Here is a 20,129-nt window from a genome sequence, read left to right on the forward strand (position 1 = left end):
AATTTGATTTGTGTGAGAGAGAGAGGTGCAATTCAAGCAGCAATTCATCAAACCAGAAGAGTGAAAAGAACGGAGGCAGTTTGAGCTTTCCTCTGGTTTTACCAAACACTGTGACACTTATCAGTAAAAGTCAACTGAAGTGCCTATTTTGTATTATTTAGTATTTGTTTGTGTTTAGTCAGGCCTCAACACACCACGCAGGAAAAATAATTCCACACACAGGCCTACACACACACACACACACACACACACACACACACACACACACACACACACACACACACATCTGATCTGTAAAGCTCATCCTCCACAAACTACAATGTCAACTGACCTGGATCACCTCAAACTTGAAAGTGGAGGAATCAATCCAGTATGCAGCAAGGCCATAGACTGTATAAATAATGGACGCAGTATCCGTAAAGTCACCTTTCTGTTCCTGAGCACTGTTTTGAAGCCAATCGTCGGTGGGAGCCATATTGGAAATGGTGAACTCAACCTAACTACTGTCTAGCTAGTGTGAGGTAAAGAGGCGGGCCTTGAGCCTCCTAGCCAACAGCTACAGTGTTCCCATCTGTCAAACAAGTCAGTCGGGGCCCAAGCGGCAACCTCCGGTCTCAAACTGTGAAGCCCATGCGGAAGTGTTATAAACTGCAGTTCATCGAGCGTCCGCTTGAGGCTGCAGAAACACCGGAAACCACATACACACCCATTCAAAAAAGGCGATCTTTGCAGCAATAATAAACATGTTTACAGCCTGGATCACAAAAAGGGCATCGGTCTACGTCGCTGACTTCTCTATCAGCACACTGTACGGGGGGTTAACTTTTTCTAATGCGATGGTTCAGAAGATATTAAGATTACAGGTTTTTTCCCAAATAAGGACATGGCTGACTTGATTGACAGGCGGATGTGCTGATAAAGAAATTAAATATTCAGACCCAAACTGTTTTTTGTACCAGGCTGTAAACATGTTTATTTCTGCTGCAAATATTGTCTTTATTGAATTGGCCTGTATGTGGTTTGCGGTGTTTCTGCAGCCAGCCTCAAGCGGACGCTCAATGAATTGCAGTTTATAACACTTCCGTATGGGCTTCATAGTTTGAGACTGGAGGTTGCCGCCTGGTCTTCCCCCACTCTCTACTCCCCAGATGTCCTGCGTTTCAGCTGTCCTATCAAATAAAGGCAAAAAATGCATCCAAAGGAAATAAATAAATAATTGCAAAGATCAGCCCCTATCCGACAGTAGACATCATGACTGGTTCATCCCTGGTCAAAAGCATAGACTGTAAAAAATATGGACGTAGTATCCGTGACGTCACCCATCTGTTCCTGAAGAGCTGTTTTGAGACCAATCGGCTGCGGCAGCCATATTGCTTCTGTCGAGCCAGTGTGACGTAAAGAGGCGGGCTTTGAGCCTCCTAGCCAACAGCTGCAGTGTTCCCACAGGCAGCTGTGCCTCTCATTGGAAGACTGGTAATCTCAATATCTTTGAAATTGCTGAATTAGAAAAAAATTCACCCCCCTCACAGTGAGAGGACGTCGAGAAATTAGCTATTCAGACTACACTCATCTTTTGTACCAGGCTGTAAACATGTTTATTAATGCTGCAAAGATTGTCTTTTCCCCATTCATGTGTATGTGACTTCCGGTACTTCCGGAGCCAGCCTCAAGCGGATCCTCGATGAACTGCAGCTTTTAACACTTCCGCATTGACTCATATTTTTAGACCGGAGGTTGCCGCTTGGTCAAAAGCCAAACTGAATATATATGTATTTTGTTGTTGTATGATCTGGTCCTATGAAATACGTCCTTTTTATTGACACTGAAGCACAATTCAGTACCACTAAAAGAAACTCTTAGTGGTAATAATGTCTTCTCCTGCTCACACCTGTTTGATAGTGTCAGTACTCTTAGCTTGTGAAATAAAAGAATTTCCCTTTCTTTGATAGCAAACCAAAATGACAGGCGTGCCACTTGAGGGGAAATGATTCAGTCCAGAAACTATTCCTCTGCTCACTCGTCTGTGCTCAAAAATGTTGAGGTTCCCGCTTTGATCTGGTGATTTAAGAAAGTATTCTGAAAGGGGAAAGTGACAAGAAAAGAAAGAGAAGTGCTTCTCTGCACAATCAAAAACACCGGCAAGCCACAATCACTCAGCTGGAGAGGAGGAGGTAGAGAAAGAGAAACGGCAACAAAGGAGAGACACTCCTTTTCGAATCAGCCCACTTTCACCTTTTGTCGTTCATTTTTCTTTATTTTCAAACACTTTTCATCTCTTGTGCATGTTTCCCCCTCTGCTGCAGCAAAACAACATCAAGCCATTTACAAGCATGGCTGCCTCCTAAAATGGAACATAACATCCCATCAGCCTCTCAAAAAGGAGAGGCCTCAAACTTCACTGATATTACACACCCAAACACAATCACTAAATCAACAACACCATCCAACCACTTTACATCGCAGCAGGCTCACATCCACCTTTTTTATCCAATGCATACTCAAATCCAAAAACAATATCTCACACATGTACATTTTCACACTATTAGTCTCCATCCATGTGGTAATCTGCCTCAAGTTTTACTTTACTGCACACATACACACACACTGTTGATTTGTTTAACTTCACCTTGAACAAAAAACTCTTCTTACGTCCAAATTATTTTATGCCTCAAATTTATGTGTCCTAACTACAACTTAATTAGTTGAAGTAAAGAGGTCATTCTGAGCAGCCATTATAGAGCTGTAAACCAACTTTACCACTTATTCAATAGTCTGAACACCAAACTGAAAGGAGAGATAAAGCGATGGAGGATAAACAGAATAAAATAACACTATGTCCTGATTGAAAAAGGGGTAAAATGTAAACATGCGGTATGAAAAGACGGACAGAAAAAGATCACAATTTGAGAATAAAAAAAGAAGCAGGGAGTCGTACCTCAAATAAATTTGGAGGTAAATCAGTTCCAGTGGTTGCTTCCTAAAAAGTACTTTGGCTGCCTGGAGACAGATGGTATCCCAGGACCAAACCCAGCACCACTGCAATTACTGGGCAATAATTCTACTGTCACTGGTGGTTCTGGGTTTTGCAGTTTTGGGATAGGAAGGTGTAGGCGGATGGACAGACCTTGGAACGACGTAGGTTGCTAGAGTTTTCACGATTACAGGATTCTTAACTTTTTGGTATGATACTAACAGAAATCACAAACAATGTCCATACCTGTTTGAATACCAGAGCAACAGATAATTAACTACCAGTGTGAAAAGTTGGATACCGTTCTTGTATTTAGTTTCCAATATGTTTGTACAGAAAAAGTCACCGAGCACAGATCAACATTTGACATACTGTGTAGTTATGACAAGGTGAACAAAGAGGATCTTCCTTTGAAAATAATGTTTGGACCAAGCAGCAACCTCCGGTCTAAAAATATGAAGCCCATGCTTAAGTGCTATGAACTGCAGCTCCTTGAGTTAGGGATGGGTACGATTACTCGAGTACTCACCGTTGACCCCATTATTCGAATAGCATTTTGTTACTCGCGCACCTGGCAAGATAACTTGAAATCATACAGCATTACATGTGTGACCATGTGCTTTTTGTTTTCGTCTAACTCAATATAATAGGTAGGAAAATAATTAACGGGATATAAACGTTTGGCTTCTCCGGCCACGGCTTCGGCTTTAGAACACATCAAGACAGATTTCAGCAAAAAAGACTGTTTTACGGCAGATACGGCAACTCTTTAGGAACACGTTATTCAACCGAAAGCGAAAGCACAACAAACACAAAACCGTCTGCGACACCTGCAGCATGTCTGTTAAAAAAAGGGATGTCTGGAAGTACTTGTAAAAAACTATGAAGTTAATGTGCAGTGCAAGATATGTGGCGTTAAACTTACATACCATAGAAATACTAGTTTGATGCTTAACCACAAGCGCTTCAAGCACAAGGACAAAACAGCGGAGAGGGATAACAGGCAGTCTCACATCACGTCTTTTGTTCGCCCTGTTAGCACACGTCTTTGTGACGAAACCAGAGCGGAGAAGATTAGCCTGATAATAACCAAAATGGTAACTGGAGATATGCTCCCATTAAGTTTTGTGGCAGGAGAAGGCTTCAAAGAGCTGATCGCGTAAGTCGAGCCGGAGTACAAGCTACCATCACAGAGAACAACAACTACGAGAGTGGAAAAGATGTATGAAGAAAAGGCAGCAGAACATACTACAATTCTGGTCTGGTAGCTCCGTGTCCGACGGACTTTTATTTTTTATTTTTGTTTATGGTTAAAACAAAATAATAATTGCGAGTACTCGAGTAATCGTTCATTAGGAAATTCGAGTAATCGATTACAAGTATTACGGTAAATTCCCATCCCTAACTTGAGTGTCCACTTGAGGCTGGCTGCAGAAACAACTGTAACACCATACACACCGTTTCAAAGAAGATAATCTTTGCAGCAATAATAAACAACCAGGTTAAAGAAACGAGTGTAGTCTGGATAGCTAATTTCTTGATCGGCACACACTGTACGGGGGATGAATTTTTTTATAACGGTTCAGAAGACACCAAGATTACGAGTTTTGCCCATTTAAGGACATGACTGACTTGATTGACAGGCGGGAACACATGTGTTGGCTAAGAGGCTCAAAGCCCGCCTCTTTATGTCACACTTTTTTGGATGAGTTCTGCATTTCCAATATGGCTCCCACCAACGGTTGGTTTCAAAACAGCGCTTCAGGAACGGATGGGTTACGTCACGGGTACTATGTCCATATCTTATACAGTCCAGTATTCTTTGTGATCCATCTTTGGAAATGTTAACGATCAATTATCGATTAATCATTTAAAAATAACCTTAAAGTTTTTTGTGTTAAAAATCGATGTCTTATGCATTTTTTTCCCCTGAATCAAGTTTTCCTTCATGAAACAATGTATATAACTGACAGCATTGAATAGCTAAAGATAGTATTGAGGTTTTCAAAAAATTAAACACACTGAATATAAACATGTGGAGCAGGCTCATAATCTCTGTGGACATATAGTCATAAAAGTGAAGGCTAAGACTTCAACAAGGGAACTGAACAGAAACATATTTTAGACTCACAGAGTCCAGTTTCCTATGTACTCGTTCTCGAGAAAAATAAGCATGTGAACGTGGTCAGGTGTCAGCCGGGAGCGCAACTGGGTCATAATCAGTGTGGCTGTGGAGAAAAAAAGCGCTCCTGGAGACCTGTCACTCAGCCGCATGATGTTTGTTCCACATGATTGAAAATAGAAAAAAAATGTGTTTGAGTAAGCTCTTAATCAATGAATCGATAGTCGATTAATTGTTGACATCCCTAATACAGTCTATGGCAGAGGCCCTCAAAAGGCGACCACATCCGGCCAGCCGGCCACCTATTTGTGGCCCCCGAACTGTTATTCCTTCACTCTGTGTTTTGGTCGGGTCACTGTGTGTTTACCAGGACTTGTCTCCATGTCAACGATACGCAGACAGGCTGTTACGGGGTCACTTAGATTCCACTGCTGTGAGTGCAATTTTTAACTTTGCCTTTCGTTTATGGAGCAGTTTGCACTTTGCCAGCTGTAGGACCCTAGAATGCACGAAAATGGTGTGTTCCAAGTTTGCAGTTCAAAGAAAAGTGGACAGTGAAAATCAGCAACTGAAAGAAGAATGGAGTGAAACTTTTGAATTCACTCACCCTCCAACCACCACAAGATCCATGTGCTTAATATGCCAGGAGACTATAGCTGTGATGATGATTTCCAATTTGAAACAGCACTATAAGATGAAGCATAGGAATTTTGAAGAGACATTTCCTCAAAATTCAGAGGTAAGAACTACAAAAATAAAAGCACTGAAATCATCATATCACGCTGCAAGCAGGACTCTTGACACATCTATGACACAAATACACACAACAACATTTACAGTTGTGCTCATAAGTATACATACCCTGGGAGAATTTATGATTTCTTAGGTAGTTTCTGTTTTCATTATGATATAAAAAGAGTAAACACAGTTGTTTGATAATAATTTGCTTCACCCAACCACTAACCATGAGTGAAAAAAAATGTTTTCTCTTTTCTTTCCTATTCTCTGAAAAATTGCCAAAAAAATCCCAAATTCTGCCAGGGTATGTAAACTTGAACAACTGAAGTTCCTATTTTTGTTGTTATTTTGAACGAAAGAGACATTTTGTTTTGAATATTCCAGTATTGTGGCATCTGGTCTGACCGACCTCACTCAATGGACCTTGGACCAGTCATCACATATCCAGTTAAAGTGTATGGTTGGGTCTGTCAATCTACCCTGTCTGATTTTAACATTATGTTGCTGTGTTTGGGATATTTCTGTGTGCAGAGGCGTGGAGCAAGTCGTGACTTATAAGACAAGGCGGTGATCATGTAGCATTACTGTGTCTCTTATGCTCTCCTTTGGTCCACACCAAATGCAAATATAGCTATGGTAAAACGTGCATCTTTAGGAGATTCCAAAAGGACTTCACAAAATGTGGGGAGGCTGCATTAACTGAGAATCTAGCAAGTTCCTGCAAAATTATTCAGAGGTGTAGGTCTGTTATTTGTTTGAGTGTAGTCGCTGAGAAGCAATCTAAAAGTAATGGATTATTTTCATGTTTCTCAGCTTTATCTAACAAGCAATACTTACTCAACCAACACTGTTCTCTCTCTCTTTTGATGACAGCAGATTTGAGTTGTGAATTAGATCTGTAGCTTCTTTAAAAGCTGTAGTAGTTTCAATACTATTGAATGTGAGAATGATGCAGACTGATTGTTTTAAAGGGCATTGTATCAAAAAGTATTGGTGCAATTGATCACGGTTGGATGAGATCTGTTTGATCAGCCCCCACGGTTCAGATCACCTGTGGATGAAAAATACTGGTCAGATATAATACTGGAGAGACAATCCACACAGGAGGCAGAGCTTCATCACATACTGACTGAGAGACATTTGCCTTGTAACTGTAATGAAGAAATATCTTACCCAAAGGCAAACACAAATGTATGAAATATTTGTTGTACTTCGGTGGAGCTAAATATTAGAGAGGGCAGAAGCTAAATCAGGCTGATGCAGCAGAGGAAATACTCTGACAATTTGGTTGTTAGTTTTTGTCCCTTTGGGGAAATTGTTGATAATAAAAAATAAACAAAATACGGCTGATGTAATGTCTTGAGTTCAGAAAACATAGGGAGAGAGAGAGAAAAAATGTGACCCAGAAAGAGAAGGAGACAAACTGAGCCAAAACTTAAGAGAGGAAGGATAGGCCTGCAGCACAAAGCATCGCTTGTCTCTGTCAAGGCAACACGCTGGACGACTGTGGGACTCCCGCGGGACGGAGCCCGGCTGTGAATGTAAATAAGTCTTACAGTATCGAGGCACAGAGCGACCTGAAGGGAGGATGAGAGAGAGAAAAAATAGTGTAAAGAAACGTCAAGCGTAGCGCAGAAAAGTAATTTTCACCCAGAATGGTCATGTAGGGATGGCATGCACACATGCACACACACCCACACTCACACAAAACACACACATATAGATAGCTGATGCTGGGATGTAATTTTTAACAGTTGTTTGTAGGACCACCAGAGGTACAGGAACACACACACATACACACACACAGAGCTATATTATGGATGCACAAAGACATGCACACACTAAAGTTAGCGCACACATAAAAATATGGCACCTGCAGCTGTAGCACAGAGCCACAGACACCTGCAGTACACACACACACACACACACACACACACACACACACACACACATATATGGATACACACACATAGGGTAAAAAGTCACCAGGGGTAAATTTGCATGCTCATACAGGAACATTCACACACTGACACGAGGGGGAATCAATCAGTCACACACAGACAGCAGGTGTTCTGCATGTATCCGTATGCTCAACAGCAAGGACCTGTAACCTCATGGAAGAAGAGAAACAAGACTACAGTCAGGTGTGTTCCAATGTAGCAATTACAATGTCTGGGTAGGGGGAGAATGACGAAGGGGTACCAGTCAAATTCTAACAGATCTGTGTCCAGTCAGTCTCCGATATGTCAAAGCACTGGATCTGATAGGTTTCTTTTCTAGTCAATGTGTTAACTTCCACTGGATCCGCTCTGTTGCGTTCCGGCTGCGTCTCTGATCCGGCACACCGGAACGCAATGGATCAGATACGCAAGACTTCTATTTTAGCTGGATGTCAGAGCACGATGCATAAATCTCAACAGAGCAGATCAAGCAGGACAGGAAGTGAGGCACCAAAATAAAATGAAAACATCCAGTTAATTTTCAGAATAAAACACTCTGTGTTATCACCGAACTGTTTTTCACTTAACTACAACAACAAACCATCATGATGAGCGGAGCCAGGCCTGCAGTCAACAGGTCAGAGGTTTTCAGAGGACGATAACGACAACATGGATGAGGAGGGGAGGAGGAGAATCCTTGATTCAGTGATAACCGCGGGAAAACCTCAGTCACATGACTCCAGTTGTCCGGCTGTCCTGCTCCGTACTGCATTCCGAAAACGCAACCAGTGAGTGTTATGGGGCGAGAGAGCACAGAGCCGGACTGCAGCGGATCGGAGACTGACCAGGCACAGATCTGGTGGAAGTCCCGTGTAAGGCAAGAGGAGATGTAGGATGGGGGGGGGGGGGGGGGGGGTCTGATAGGATGTTGTATCATTAGCCAAGAAGACTCACCGTCCACAAGTTGATCAATTTTCAATTCTTTTACCGGCTGTAAAGGTCCTCACGCTGGGTTTTACTTTTTTTTGCTGAAGTTTGTGAACTAGTCACAGACTTTGATTTTCTCTTGAAAAATCACAGTAAAATAATTTATTCACAGAAAAGTACAAAAGATACTTTCTTACAATGCGTCCTTTAGGAAAATGCTGTCTGTTTGAACTTTAAAAAGTTGATATTTTTTGATGCAGTTTCTGTGCTTTAAAGAGCAGCTGGAACTATCTCCATTATTGAGTAGAAATGTCTTCTAACAGGGGGCGAGGGAGGAATGAAAGAAGTAGTTTGTCTAACACTGATTTCTTTTTTTTCCTCTTGCTTTTAGAAAACTAAACTTCGACATGAAACACGAAAGACATTTACTTATACTTTCAGATTTGAAAGAGGGCTCGGAATGGTGAACATTTTGGTCACATCTGCTCCGAAATTTAATCAGAGCAATCTGCAAATCTATTTGGGAGAATTTACGAATGCAAGTAATTGTTGTGGTGGGATGGGTTTTTTTTTTTTCAATTTCTTTATAAAACATTTGTGACTGGTGGTTGATTAGTAATGCCTGCTAAGAGGCACAGTGTAATCACCATATCATGCTGTTGAGATGTTTGTTTATTTTTGCAGTTAATTTAAGAGAAACCAAGAGGCCCTCCTCTGTTTCTTTGTTTTCTAACAGACGACTGAAGTGCATATTTTGAGGAAACAAAATTAGATTACTGTCTACATCATTCACCGGGAAACTGCACATACGCTATAGCAGTTTAGGGACAAAATGCACCAACAATGTACATCTGCACTGCTTCACAATTCTCCTGCAAATCCAAAACTTCCAAAAAATGTCAGTAGTATGCCTCATCTACTTTGGAAACATATGCCACACCCTATCAGGCGATCACTAATGATAACTATGCAAGCCAGCAAACAGGCAAAGCCCTGCCAAACTTTCTTTTCATTTAACTATTGAGTGGTTGTAATATAACCAAGCAATTAGTGAGCACAGCACACTTAATGACTTGTATTCAGACAGCTGGATGTTAAAGCTCCACGAGCATCTTTCTGCCAAGACAGAAAACTTGGTGGAAATTATAATCAGAGAAATGTGTGGAAAGAATTTTAACCACATGGCATCATGCTGGTGAGACTCATTACCAGACTGGATTCTTAAGGTCTACTTCCTCAACAAACTGGCAGCATATAGAGTAATGCCAAACTCTAATATGTGTGCTGGCACATGGCAGGACATGTATTTTTCTTAATTAAGTTCCATTAACTGGATGTACTCATGGTACACTCTGAGGATTGTAGTACTTCACAATAATTTTCTAAAATCAAATGATCAAAGTGTGTTGGTGTCATCTTTCTGTCACTGTCATTACTACTTAGCATGCAACTCTACAATGTGCAGAAAATAGGGACTAGTGGTGCAACGGATCATCGTTGATCCGTGATCCGTACGGATGCCTCTCCACGGTTCGGCACGGACGTGGTTCCGTGGATCGGTTGATGAAAAAAGTTGCGCGTGTTCACGTGATGACCGCATGTTCAATCCACACTCACTCGTCAAGCGCAGCTGTTGTCATGGCAAGTGGAGGAGCAGAGGGACTTGAAAAACCTCCTGCATCTTGTAAGTCACATGTATGGGAGCATTTTGGTTTCCCTGTGAAATACAGTGAATGCTGAATGTGCTTGAGCCACGTTATGAAACTCTGTTGCGCACCCACTAGACCAGAGGCCGTCTATACGCGGCCTGCGGGCCGCACCCGGCCACCTATTTGTGGCCCCCGAACTGTTATTCCTTCACTCTGTGTTTTGGTCGGGTCACAGTGTGTTTACCGGGACTTGTCTCCATGTCAGATACGCAGACAGGCTGTTACTGGGTCACTTAGAGTTCAATGCTGTTAGTGAAATTTTTAACTTTCACTTTCGTTTCTGGAGCGGTTCGCATGTTGGCACTTTGCCAGCTGTAGGACCCTAGAATGCACGAAAACGGTGTGTTCACAGTTTGCAGCTCAAGGAAAAGTGGACGGTGAAAATCGGCAAATGAAAGAAGAATGGAGTGAAACTTTTGAAGTTCCTCTGCTCCTTCACTTGTCATGCCATGAAATGCAGTGAATGAGGCAGGACTGGGCCCACATATGGGGTGCTTTGCACAAGCTGTACATTTTGAGTTGAATCTTGTTTTTATTTAATGGGCAAAAGTCTACAAGGGTTTTACAAAAATAAATGGAGGACAAAGTTATATTTGAATTGTCTTCTTTTTTTTTTTGCTGATCCGAAAAATGATCCGATCCGTGACTCAAAACCGTGATCCGATCCGAACCGTGAGTTTTTTGATCCGTTGCACCCCTAATAGGGACCATGACCTCAATAGGGTTTACTGTGCACAGCTTATTCACACAGAATGACTTGCACGCACAATAACAGCATGGGAAGTGATGCTAAATTTGAATATTTTAATATAATGTAGTAGGGCTGTACGATAAATAGATTTAAATCGATTAATTCACATTTTTTGTTTCAGGCGATTTAAAAAAAAAGAAAATCTAGATTTTCTCCTCCGGAGGTTCATTCTAGAAAATACTTTTTTTCCCAGAGGAGGAACTTTCATTTTTACTTTTTTGGAGTAGTTTTGGTTCATGGTGCTTAATGTCACAGTCAAAGAAATGATTATTTTCATGAGATGAAAAATGAAGTCTCTTTAAGTTGTACTGTAGCTTTGTTTCAAGATAGACATCTAGCTGAAAGTTATACTGCTTTTATTACTATTTTCAGGGGCAAAACACAAAATCGATTATAATCGTAAATTGAGTTTTTTGTAAAAAAATCTGGGATTTTTTTCCTAGGCCATATCGCCCAGCCCTATAATGTAGTAATACCATGGATGTAACAGTACCGTTTGCACAGAACTAACAAACTTGTACAGGCCGTAGGGGTGAGTGTTGGCAAGAACCTCCCGATACGATATGCATCACAATACTTGGGTCCGATACAATAGTATCACGATACTTGGGTCATGATATGATAGTATCACGATATATCCCGATATCACAATATTGTGATATATTGTGATATTCTACACAGTTAACTAAGAAAAAAATAGAGATGGTGTTTATGTAAATCACACAATATTACTCAAAATTGAAAGGACAAATTAAGTCAAAACTATTTGATTGGAAACAACCTTTCCATTTTATTGTTTTTGAAATACTGAAGTCGTATTCTAGTTCCAACTCGGCTAAAATGTGATTTTTCATTTTTACAAAAAAAAACAATATTAAGAGTTGAATTATCGATATTATATCGGAAGGTCAAAGTATCGCGATATATTGCTGTATCGATATTTTTTCACACCTCTAGGCTGTACATGTTATTGTATTTAGTAGGTGGTCGCCAAAAATACACCACTTGAAAGACAAAGAAGAAGATAGAAGTTTTGATAGTAAGACATCTCAAAGGCCACCGTCACTTCTGGAATTTTACCCACAAGGGGCGTGAGCAAGGGAGCATTTCCATCTGGAATCTGACACTAGATATTGCTAAATCACTAACATACTGTACCTTTAAAGCTTGTTCATAGACTATATGACTTACAACCTACAAAAAATCATATTGTGAACCAAGGATGATTTATCCTTACATCCCAAAGACTCACATTTGGATCATTTGCGGTATGTTTTTAACAGAAGAGTGAGAGGTAATGTGGCAGCAGCTTTGAGGTTTTGTGAATTCATATAAAAGCTTTCAGTAATAGAACAGAGATAGGTGCAGAATGCAGATGACACTTTTTAAAATGTGACAAAAGAAATGTGTCGTTCACACTATTTGTAATTTTTTCTATTTCTCGCTCTTTCTCTCTGTTTTGTCTTCCTGCGCCTCATTTCAAGTCTCTTCTTGCTCTGGTTGAATCTCCAGTTGTCATTAAGTGGAGAGGAGTTGAATGGATGAGGAGCCATTTAGGGCGCTGAGTCTGACTGAACATGTCATACATCACACACCCACACACACGCACATATACCACAGTCATATGAGCCTCACATGGATTATTAGCACAGTCTTATGTAAACACACACACACACACACACACACACACACACACACACACACACACACACAGTGTCATAAATCATGCCAGACCTTGTTGGACTCTTATTAGGGGAGGTGGGGCAGAGAGTGGGCTGAACACAGGTACACACCTGAAGCTAAGGTGTGTGTGTGTGAGAGAGAATAATTAAGATGACCCCTCTTCTTTTTTGTGTATTTGTGCACACACCGGGAGAGCAAATTGTGTGTACTTGTTTTTATTTTTTAGCACATTTAACTCTATATGTGTGTCTGTTTCCATGTTGTTCTCACAATGTATGTGTCTTTTAAAAACCTGTACATGCCAGACGTAATGAGGCCATTAGTTGCAGCACCTCGGACCCCATGTTAGTTGTCTGCATTTGGAGTGTGTGCGTCTATCTCTACCTATTGGGTGTACCTGAAAAAATATGTGTGTAAACAATGAATAATGCCATCATCTATTAACATCATGATTTGTGAACATGCTTAGAGGCTTGAGTGCATGTGTATGTGTGTGCGTGTGCGTGTGTGTATGTGTGTGTGTGGGGTAGGATATCATCTATTAGCCTGCAAGCTCACTAAATGCTGTGGATCACCTAATACCTCAGGAAGGTCACACAGCGCTTAATGGTCCATGAATTACACCGCTCGCTTGTTTGTGTCAGTGTGTGTTTTTTTAGTCCAAGTCGTTGTTATACACCGAGTCACTGCTCATCTCACACACATTTACAGCACACTGCTGCAGATTTGTGTGTGAGTTCTTGTGTAATTCTTGTCATTTAGTGCAGACTTAGGTTTACATCTACATTTCTGAAGGCAGGAAGCCAGTCAGGGGGGGCTTTTAGTTAAGGTTAAGAGTTAGCAATCAGTTTTCACAAATGAAAGGTGTATTCGTCCCTTTAAATAGTCTTAAAACAATACTTTGTGAAAGCCTGTATACCAGGGGTGTCAAACATGCGGTACACGGGTCAAAACCAGCCCGCCAGAGGTTCAAATCCACCCTGCGGAACAACTATGCAAAGTGAAAAAGTTACAGAGAAGACATTAACTGCATTTTCTTAATAAAAGTAACTACTATTTCAAATTTGTCTTCTGGGGGTCGCATGAAATCATAGTGCTGATGGAGCGCACCTGAACGGCGCCCCAGGCCTTTTTTTTCTCAAAGTGAGAAAATAGATTACTTGGTGTTTGCATAATCCGGTTGAGATTCATAAAGACTTTTTAGAGCACTTTAAGATGATCCAATTTGCACCAAAGTTTACATATATGTAAACTTGCCACAGTAGGAACGGTGGATCCACAATCTTCGAAAGGAGCCACATATTGTATGTGTGCTTACCATACATGTGCATGCGTTACAGGTCACTACGCGTACTGTGACCCCTGCATACAACACTGTCCAGCAAACAAACTGCCCATGCTTGAGCTGAGGGGTCCAAAATAATTCACTTTACCTTCTTCATTATTATAATCAATCTGTTCTCTTGCAGTAAAAATGACACACTGTGTCAGGTGAATGGGTAACCTTTTTGCACTAAAACAAAGGGGAAAATGTAGAGTTGTCGTTATTTATAGGTAATTCAGTTATGATTTTACTGGTCTGGCTCACTTCAGATCAACTTGGGCTGTAAGTGGCCCCTGAACTGAAATGAGTTTGACGCCCCTGCTGTATACAAAGAAACAGCACTGCAATAAACTCCTTGACTTGCCATTCATCAGTGTAAACAGGATAGATGGTGGACCAGAATAAGTCCGCTTTCCTAATGCACTCACACTTACCTCAGTGTTTGGTGTCATTCACAGTCAGAGTTTGCAGTTCTGCAGAGCAGCAGGGCTTACAAAGGGAAACATTTCTTCCAATCCAGTAATGGCTAAATAAAAGCAACTCTTCTGAGGCACCAAAACCACCTCTGCTGCCAGGGCAGGCCCGTGGCATAGGCAATAAAGGCTTATGCTAGGAGCACCGGCCGTCCATAGGGGGCGCATCATTGTTAGTTTAACCTTCGCTTTTGATTCAAGTTAAATCTGTGTTTTTTGTTGCCTGTGATCTCAGGAGAGGTTTGAGGTTGTAACCGAAGTTTCTTTGGATTATTTATATAATTTTAGGGATGCACAATATTATCGGCATCGGCCGATATTGGCTTTAAAATGAACTAGCAGATATCGGCCAACAAGCCGATATAATTAATCGATAAAATAATGGGCTTCTGCACACATGTTGGGCTTATGTGTTAAGTTAAGTTTGAATTTAAGCAGCAGTCTTTAAGGTACATGTAGCTGACTATTTACTGTCAAAGAGTAAACCATTATATTTAATTAGGGTTTAATTGCTGTACAGTTGCACTTTTGGACTTGTACTTATATGGTAAATGGACTTGTACTTATATAGCGCTTTTCTAGTCTTTCTGACCACTCAAAGCGCTTTTACACTACTCATCACATTCACCCATTCATACTCATTCACTCACTGATGGTAGAGGCTGCTACAGTAAGGGACCATCAGTGTTAGCTCACATTCACACATTCGTTCACATTCACACACCTCTGAACAACAGAGGGAGCAATTCGGGGTTCAGTGTCTTGCTCAAGGACACTTCGGCATGTGACTGCCGGAGCTGGGATCGAACCGCCAACCTTCCGATTGATAGACGACCGACTCTACCCACTGAGCCACAGCCGCCCCCTCTGTTCACATGTTCCCTGTGAACAGAGGTTTACTTACTATGTCAAATGTTAAATTGGCCCGATTTGCCCTGGTTGTGTATTGTTATATTGTCTCAGGGACAGCATCATCCAAGTTTTAAGTACAATGTATCTTTTTGTATGAATTTTGTTTGAAAGCAATTGTCATAAATAAATATGCAGTTTTAATTATTAAGTATTTTTCTTATTTTGCACAAGAAATTAATATTGCATAACAAATGTGATAAGAGTGTCACCATAATACTGTACGCTAATTCCAATACAGAAGAGAGTTGATGATCTCTGCAATTATGTGCACGGGAAAAAATATTGGTATCGGTAATCGGCTAAATGAGTTGTAAAATATCGGCATATTGGATATCGGCAAAAAAACAATATTGTGCATCCCTAATTATTTTGTCAAGCCTTTTTTCCTCATTGGTTGTGTGCATTTTCTATTTTCATTGATTCATATTTGTAGTGTTTTTGTTTGGTTATAGGAGTTGATTGTGGTAATCCGGTGGCAGGTATTCAGCTGTGCCCTTCTCTCAGTGTGCCTCCAGAGTACGTTATTGAATGTCCATTTATTGCTTAATTAAACGACTTAGCAGACATCTCTGGTCACAAGCATACACAATCTCTCCTCCTGTCGTATTTCTCCATTCATTAACACTTTAGTGAACAGGGCGTGTGACTCATTGTAGCACTGAGAAAATCGGGCCATAACAACAGGTGGGTAAAAATGAATGAATGGATAAAGAGGGGGGGGGGGGGTTCTCTTATCACAGTAATGACAGGGACACCGGGTGCATCAGTGGTGGTCTCGACCGGTCTTTATTTAAAATACGGAGTTCGCCCAGTCCGAGGAGACAAGACCAAGTAAAAATGCTTTAGATTCTGAGACAAGACCAAGACCGATCTTGAGTACTACAACACTAGTTTGTTTTTCTGATTGTTTTTTTGTGTATTTTTAACGATTTTTTAAAGTGTTTCATCTGTTTTATTATGATTCTTTTATTTTATTCTGTTGTATTTTCTGACAGCGTTTTCTGTTAACTTATTTTACCGCACTGTGCAGCACTTTGCCAAACTCTTTTTTTAAATGTGCTATATCTAACATTGTTTTAAAAGGTAATACATCGATTGCATCAATACTAGGAAATAACGTATTGGATTTAAGCACGGCAGACATTCTATGGTTGTGGTTATTTTTGCACTTTAATGATAAAGACGTTAAACGTTACTCAATTCAGGCTGCCTGTCTGTGACGTCATCACCACGCGCCAGCAGACGACAAAATTAATCGATAAAATAATGGGCTGCTGCACACATGTTGGGCTTATGTGTTAAGTTAAGTTTGAATTTAAGCAGCAGTCTGTAAGGTACATGTAGCTGACTATTTACTGTCAAAGAGTAAACCATTATATTTAATTAGGGTTTAATTGCTGTACAGTTGCACTTTTGGACTTGTACTTATATGGTAAATGGACTTGTACTTATATAGCGCTTTTCTAGTCTTTCTGACCACTCAAAGCGCTTTTACACTACTCATCACATTCACCCATTCATACTCATTCACTCACTGATGGTAGAGGCTGCTACAGTAAGGGACCATCAGTGTTAGCTCACATTCACACATTCGTTCACATTCACATTGTGGTTATTTTTGCACTTTAATGATAAAGACGTTAAACGTTACTCAATTCAGGCTGCCTGTCTGTGACGTCATCACCACGCGCCAGCAGACGACAAAACACAGCATGGAGGATGGCAGAGGAGAAGATGCAGAGCGAGAAATTATCAAGCCAGCATTGTGGTCCAGCGTGTGAAAGCACTTTGGCTTTTGCAAAGACAGAGATGTTCTGAATGAGTCGCTCGCTGTTTGTAGGATATGTAAAGGTCAAGTAAAGTACCACGGCAACACCACAAATCTATCCAACCACCTACTAAGGCACCATGGGATTTCACACAACGCTGGCCGTCCAGGCACCTCTTGTAGCGTTCCCACTGCCTCAGCAGTAAAGGTCAAGTAAAGTACCACAGCAACACCACAAATCTATCCAACCACCTACTAAGGCACCATGGGATTTCACACAACGCCGGCCGTCCAGGCACCTCTTGTAGCGTTCCCACTGCCTCAGCAGTGCAAGGTAACATCAGCTCTGCAGAAGCCTCAGGCCTCGCCAGCATGTTTAGTCAGAGACTAGGACAAAACTCGGCTCGGGCCAAAAACATGGAAACAACAGGAATCTAGGACTGTCCAGTATCAAGGTATTTATTTCACAGAATTTTAGGCTAAAAAGTTACTGAATCGACTTCAAGTCACTGAATTGTTTCGGATCGTATTGTTCTAAATTAACCCAATAGCGTCCTTTAGTCGTATCAGCAACCATGAATCGTAATATGAATCGAATCGTTGCTAAAAAGAATCGTTACACCCCTACATAAATAAAGTCAATTGGATTGCCACAGAGTTATTAAAGCTCTCACAAAAATACCAAGCAAGTGCAGGAGCAAGAATCTCTCAGTTATGCAAACAACTTCTGGTGGGGCACAAACACGGAGCAATTTACACTGGCCTATTCCAGAACATTCCCTTTCCCATCTATCAGCCCTTTGACGCTGCCTTTCTGCCTCAGTGGCTCAGTTAAGACAGCTAACAGCCACTGGGTTTTAAATCCCAAAAGCTGGTAAAGGTACGTGCTCTCATGAGTCTAACACCTCAATGAATTATTCAGTTTGTCTTGTAAATCTGTAAGAGGTCTATGTGCACTGTACAAAGAAAAGAAACCTTTGGTTTAGTAACTCTGTTTAGTAACCGACTCTTAAGTGAGGCCAGAACAATACGAGAATATCTCAGCAATGTGATTTAATTCAATTAGTGCACGGATGAAAATGTGTACAAAAGAAACCATGAAACATTTATACGTACTTTTTAAACATACTCGTAATCACTGTTGATCCTACACACACTTAGCAATAAATCAAATCACTTCAAAAACAAACTCTTTCCTCCTTGCTCTCTGAACCACACAGAAGGTAAAGCTTAAAGCCACACACTTCCTTCCCTTGACTGTATTTCCTTCTGTGGCACTTTTTATTCATCGCTCTTCTTCACTCTTTAGCTTCTCTCAAACACACTCTCACACACACACACGCAGGTTCTTGGCATGCATAGTGGCAGTCATTTTTCTTGTTAATGTAGCGTGTCGAATTTGCAGGGCGGCGGCGTGCAAATGAAAGGTTGCACGTCTCACTCGCTTGGCAATATGTATTTGATAAGAGCTGTAAATCAACCTGTGAAGCAGAGCAGAGCCTGCAGGGACGGACAAAACACATGTTAATGGAACGCAGCTCCAAATTGGAGTGCAATACTATATGAGCAAGTTAGACTCAGAGAGAGAGGAGGAGAGATGGTCAAAAGGATGGAGGGTCAGAGGGAAAACGAAAAACAAAGGATATTTATGCCTCAGTTTGTGTTGACTTGTGTTGACTGTGTGGGAGAACATCTACAGTTCAAACAGGTCCAACAGCAGGAAAATGATTGTGACTTACAGAACAATGATCAAGTGAGATTGGTAAGAGTAGGAATAACCTTACACAGTCAGCTAAGGACACATTGCTGTTTTCTGGCTAATACTGACACAAATATGGGACACATGCTAGACTAAGTCCTGTATACAAGCCGCTGGTTGTAAAGTGTGCTGGTGATATCTTCCTGCAAAGGCAATGCAAGATGTGTTTTTTGGTTTTGCTGGTCCTGGTATGTGTGTATGAGTGTCTGTGCCCTGAAAGCATATAAGACTTTGTAGACAGTATATTTACCTTAATGGACAAAAACACATAGGGTCTATTTTGACAAGATGAAGGTAATGCTGTCATTACTGTGCTCTCTCGAAAATAACTCTACTCTATTACAAAGCATCAAATAGTCTCATTGTAACATATATGCACTCTGTCTCACACATACAGGTCCTCAAATACACATGGACTCAGTCATACACGGGCATACAGATGACAGCAAATACGTGTCTGATGTTGCTGACCAAAACCTAACTCCAGCTGTATTCACACTGAGATAAATGTTGAAATTAATCCAACAAATAACCCCACTGTGGAAGTTTTGAGTGATAATGAATAATCCATGTATAATTATACATATGTTTTACCAAGGGCAAAGGTCAACCACACAGCAGGGAGCAACATGCTGAAAGTCAATTGAAGACACACATTTCGTTTTGTGACTCACCTTTAGCAGCTGAAGTCCTCCTCAGTTTGAATGAATCTGAAGTGGTCCATATCCATGTCATTTGGAGTACTTCTGCACTTGCTGTGCTTCACATTTCATAAGCAAACGTCTCTTCTCTTCGTGTCTGCTAGCGTAGGTAGTCAGTGAAACAAGGTAACACTCAGCACGTCTCTAACTTTAAGTTAGCCAAACGTCAACTCGTTGGTGTGTGTGTTAGGTTAGTTTATGCCTGTCCTCGTCATATTTCTCCTTAGTTTCTTTTCCATCGATGTACCGTCGTTGTTTCACTCCTTTATCCGTTTGATGACATGTCCTGTAGGTTAATTGGTTTGGTCCCTCTATGCAGCTGTGACTTGAGTGGCGTGTACTGTGAGAGTG

General features: G+C 41.0%; 1 protein-coding gene across 4 annotated transcripts in view; it reads right to left on the bottom strand.

Moving 5' to 3' along the window:
- Positions 1 to 20,129, bottom strand: part of LOC117818303 (protein C2-DOMAIN ABA-RELATED 11-like) — a 222,345-nt gene extending 202,216 nt beyond the window's left edge. For all 4 annotated transcript variants that reach the window (XM_034691114.1, XM_034691110.1, XM_034691107.1 and 1 more), the window contains exon 1: positions 19,752 to 20,129. The gene's annotated coding sequence lies outside the window, so the exon portion shown is untranslated. The remainder of the gene's footprint in view (positions 1 to 19,751) is intronic.

This window comes from Notolabrus celidotus, chromosome 9, assembly GCF_009762535.1.
Source record: "Notolabrus celidotus isolate fNotCel1 chromosome 9, fNotCel1.pri, whole genome shotgun sequence".
In the NCBI taxonomy this organism is placed as follows: domain Eukaryota; kingdom Metazoa; phylum Chordata; class Actinopteri; order Labriformes; family Labridae; genus Notolabrus; species Notolabrus celidotus.